Here is a 5,257-nt window from a genome sequence, read left to right as displayed (position 1 = left end):
GGTGGCGGCAGGCGGTGCGGGAGAGCGACCTGGGCTGGGGTCCGGGCCTTATATGCCCAGCAGGGCCCTCAGAGGGCGGGGCAGGCAGGGGAGGGGCGAGGGTGGGTGGGGCGTTTGCCCAGTGATGGCGAAGACAGCTGTGGGGGCTCCGTGGCCGCGTGGGGAAATGTTGACTCAGTTATCTGAGATTTATCTTTTTATGTATTTGTCTCCCTGGGTAAATCTCCCCTCCTCCCAATTACCCGGTTCCACACACGCCCAGCGGACCTCGGTCCCTCCCAACACCCCCCACTCGCCCCCCCCCCCCCGGCCAGCGGGCGGGATGTCCGGCCGGAAGCACGTCCTGCAGGCTCCCCGGGCCCCAGGCCCCTGCCCAGCCCCCCGGGGTCCAATGAGGTGCTTCCCTGAGGCCCCGGGACAGACCCCACCCCATTCACTCCTCTTCTCCAGGCCCTGCCCCGCCTCCCCCACCAGGCCTCGAGCTCTGGGGTGGGTGGGGGCTGCTCTCCCTGCACCCAGCACCCAGGGCAGCAAGGGTGTGGGCTCCTGGGGGTGCTGCCCACTCCCGCCAGGCCCACGCCAGCCCCCCACTAATCCCTCCATCCCAGGTGGGTCCCACCTCAGGGTTACATGGAACTGGAACTCATGCCCTCTGGGGCCCAGGGAACCTGGCCAGGAGCTTTCGTCCCGCAGGGAGTGGGGCTGGGGTCCCAGAAAGGCCTGGGCAGGTGTCAGCTCAGGCCCTGCCCTCCCCCCTCCCCCCTGGAGGGGAGCACAGGGCCAGGCCCGGTCCCCTGGGCCCCACCTCTTGCCCACAGAGGTGACCTGTGGCCTCGGAGGAGGCTCCGACCCCCAAGCCAGCCCCCAGCCGCCCGTAAACGCCTCGAGGATCAAAGATCGGGGTCCAGCCCCGACCTCACCCCGGGGGCCCGGGCGGCGCCCGCCGTGTAGCTGGTGGGGAACCGGCCAGAGCTCTCCCCTCCCCACATGTTGCTCCTGGGACAAGTGGATCCTGACTTGGCATCTGACCGGCCCGCAGCGGTGGGCGCCAGCTCCCATCATGGGGTCCGCGAGTTCCAGGGGTGAGTGGGGCAGGTCCATCGCCGCCGTTGCTGAGACTTGGGCCGGGGGCCGCTGGTGGGTGGAGGCTCAGCTGGCACCTCCGGGGCCACCTCTGCATCAGGACCTCTTGCCCCAACGACAGCTCCCGGGGGTCCCCACGGGGTGCGGACATCAAGGGGCCAGTCCCCCGGTGTCTGAGGGGGTAACCAGGAGCCGAGGGCCCTGGGCCGCCGCGGCCGGGGCCTGGGGTGACGCCCTTGTCCCGTCCCGCGTGCGCCAGCCGCAGGCCCAGGGACCGCCTGTCCTGCAGGGGCCCAGGTGGGGCAGGCGCTCGGAGCCTGTGGCGGGAGCCGGGGGAGCCGGGATTCAAGACCAGAGCCGCTTCCCTGTGGGGCCTGGGAGCCCCAGGACCAGCCGTCCTCGCCAGGCCCCCTGCCCGCGGGGCTGCCCTGGGAGGGAGAGGTGGGGCCTCCGGCCTGAGGAGGTCAGGCCGTGGCCCCTCTGGACGGGGCAGCGGCAGTGACCTGAGCCCCGGGGTCTGCCCAATGCCCCTCCTGGCCCCTGGCCCCGCCTCAGGCCCCAGGTGGGGCCGCCGTGCACGGGGACCAGGCCGCCCACAGGGGTAGGTGGGACGTGGACAGAGCTGGTGGAGGCCGGGGTGAGGCGACCCCTCTAGTCAGTGAGGCGGGAGTGCAGCCCCGAGACATCGGGACAGAAACAAACTCGGACGCGTCCATTCAGGGCCTCGGACCCAGTACCCTCAGACTGGCGGGGGGCTGTGCACCCCCAAAGCCTCCCCTCCCTGGGGCTGAGCTTCCCTGTCTCCGGGGGACCGTCCTGTCCTCCCTGCAGGGTCAGTCGAGGAAGCGGCCGGTGGGGCCTCCCTCTGGACCGGGAGGTGATGCCCTCAGGCTCCCAGGACACCTGCCCGGCCACCTGCTCGGGCTGCCCAGGCCCGGAGCCCGCCCGGCCCACGCCCAGCAGTGTTTGCCCGGACACTGACCACAGGGAGGAGGCCACACAGACGTCACGAAAGAGCCTAAAATGACTGCTCCACGCTCTCTGTCCACAAACCCTGACTCATCAGGAAGTGGGGGTGGGGCGGCCACAGGGCGAGGTGGGGGGAGGGGAGGAAGGAAGAAAGGCTGGGGAGAGAGAGGAGGAGGGGGGCCCTCAGCCGCCCCCAGCCCTGCCCAGGCTCCGCCACCTCGTGGGGGGCTAGTTTCCTGTGTCACCTCGGCCGCCTCGGCCAGGCCCTGGTCCCCAGTTTGGGGTCAGACACCAGTCTAGATGTTTCTGTGAAGGTATTTTTTAAAACATATTTTTATTGATTTCAGAGAGGAAGGGAGAGGGAGAGGGAGAAAGAGATACAAACTGCAGTGATGAGAGAGAATCACGGACCGGCTGCCGCCTGCCCGCCCCCTACGGGGGATGGAGCCCGCAATCCGGGCCTGTGCCCTGAGCGGGAATCGAACCGTTACCTCCTGGTTCCTAGGGCGACGCTCAGCCACGGAGCCGCCGGTCGGCTGAGGACACAGTTGTGTCCAAGCATCAGCTCTAAACCGTGAAAGCAGCGTCGCCGGGGCGGCTGGCCCACCATCCCCGCGCTCAGCGTGGCTTCGCACCTGCCACGGCGCCCTGAGGGCGGTGGGCCTGTGCCACCTGCTCTCGCCCCTCCACCCGCGAGGCGACAGGACCGATGTCTGTCCTGCTCGTGCTGCCAGCTTTCTGGGGTGCGTGTCCATGCGCCCCCTCCCCCGCCCGCTCGTTTCCGCGGCCGTTTCGTCCTCAGCACCATCGCTTTGTGAGTCGCCCCCGTTGCACGATCCCTGTTCCGTCCCCGGTTACCCAGTAGCTTTCCTGTACGTGGCACTGAAACTGTGTCCGGCAGCCGCTCGGCGGGCGTTTGGCTGGTTTCCAGCTCCACGCTCCCACAGACAAAGCTGCCGGGGACACGGCGCGGGGGTTAGGGTGTCTGGGTCACGTGGACACGGCACGGGGGGGGGGCGGGGGGAGCGGGTGTCTGGGTCACACGCTGCGTGTACGTCCGGCTTTTTCAGAAACAGGCAAACTGCTTCCCGGAGCGTGTGGTGTGCGTGACACCCCGGCAGCCGTGGGAGAGCCCCTTGCTCCACGGCCTCATCAGCAGGAACGTGTCCAGCTGCCTAATTCTTTGTTAATCCTCACGCAAGGATATTCTCCCATAGATTTCAGGGAGAGAGGAAGAGAGAGGGAAAGACAGAGAGAAACATCGATCAGCTGCCTCCTGCACACCTCCTACCGGGGATGTGCCCGCAACCAAGGTGCATGCCCTTGACCGGGATCGAACCTGGGACCCCTCAGTCTGCAGGCCGACGCTCTATCCACTGAGCCAAGCCGGTCAGGGCCGTGGTCGGCAAACTCATTAGTCAACAGAGCCAAATATCAACAGTACGACGATTGAAATTTCTTTTGAGAGCCAAATTTTTTAAACTTAAACTATATAGGCAGGTACCTTGTTATTAACTTAATTAGGGTACTCCTAAGGCTTAGCAAGAGCCACGCTCAAGGGGCCAAAGAGCCGCATGTGGCTCGCGAGCCGCAGTTTGCTGACCACGGGGTTAGGGCAATAAAGGGCATTTTTAAAAAAATATATTCTTAAATTTATTCCAGAGAGGAAGGAAGAGGGAGAGAGAGAAACATCAATGACGAGGATGCACACCCCCCACTGGGGATCGAGCCCACAACCCGGCCTGTGCCCCGACCAGGAATCGAACTGTGACCTCCTGGTTCATAGGTCGACGCTCAGCCCCTGAGCCCTCCGGCCGGGCAAGGGCACTCCTTATTCCCGTTTCTGATTGTTGCTGGCACAGCTGCTTTTTGTAGATCGGTGTTGTGTTTTTGGGGTTTTTTACTTTATTTATTTATCTATTTATTCTTTTTTAATTCTTTATTGTTGCACGTTTCACATACGTCTCCTTTTCCCCCATGGACCTCCCCGGCCGCTCCCACCCCCCGCACAGGCCCCGGCCCCGCCGCCTGTGTCCGCTGGCCGTGCTCAGAGGCGTGCCCGTCCTGGGCTGACCTCGCACAGGGACACGGCGACTGCATTGACCGTGACTGTCCAACCAGCTGCGCGTCCCGGCGACCCCACGGCACCGTGACTTCCCTGCGCAGCCGGATTCCATCTGCTAAACTCTGTTTAGAACGGCTGCCCCGTGCCGGGCGGCGGCGGTCTGTGGTTCTTTCTCAGGCGTCTTGGTGCGGCTCTGGCACCCGGTGCGCCTGGCCCGGCGGAGGGGGGGGGGCCGACACCCCCTGCCTTCCTCGTGCTCCTGGGAGACGCAGAGCAGCCGCTGCTTTCTCCCTAAAGTCTTACAGGGTCGGCGCCCGGGCTCCTCTGTGGGGGGCCCCGGGATCTTCAGCATTTCTCCCGCGGGCGCTTCGGGGAACGCCTTTCTGGCGCCCGTCCCTCTCACCCGTCCCCGTTCCCCGCAGGGAGCCCACAACCCCTGGTTTTCCTGCTCATCTCGGGGCCGCGGCGACGCCACCTCGCGTTGCTAACACTGACGGCTGGTGTCCTCTCCCCTTTTCCCGGTCAGTCTGGCCAGAGGCTCCCGGCCACCGGCCTCCTCCGCCGGCCTGGCGCCCGCTGCTCTCCTCCGGGGCTCAGTGCTCACGGCTCCCGCTCCTCCCTCGTGGCTCCCGCTCCTCCCTCGTGGCTCCCGCTCCTCCGCTCGTGGCTCCCGCTCCTCCGAAGGCCACCGCTCACTCTGATTCAGGTTCTTCTCCTGACGCCTGGGTGGGGGTGGGGGCGGGGGTGGGGGCGGGGGTGGGGGTGGGGGGGCAGGGGTCGTTCTGCTTTCCTCTCGCGGCCTTTCAGTGTAGGCGTCCCCCACGGACTGCGCACCCCTCCATGCTGAAGTCCTGGCTCTGGGGACCCCAAAGTCCAGTTCTCGCCCCGCAGTCCTGCCTCCACTCTCTTGCCAGCTTTTGGACGCTGGGCTGACGGGGGACCCCCCTGCCCCCCCGGTCCTTCAGGGAGAGGGATGTGGGACAGAGCTGCCCGCTGGAGGCCCAGGGACAGGAGGGGCCTCTGAGGGGCCGGGGAGCGCCCACCGGGTGACCGCGGGGCTCAGGGCTCGGAAAGAAGCCGGAGCCGGAGCGGAGCCCCTCTCTCCTGCCCACCTCCCGGCAGTGCCCGCGAGAGCGGGAT

The sequence above is a fragment of the Myotis nattereri genome (genome assembly GCF_964212035.1).
Source record: "Myotis nattereri genome assembly, chromosome: 9".
Classification (NCBI taxonomy): domain Eukaryota; kingdom Metazoa; phylum Chordata; class Mammalia; order Chiroptera; family Vespertilionidae; genus Myotis; species Myotis nattereri.
Note: the sequence above shows the minus strand (reverse complement) of the source record.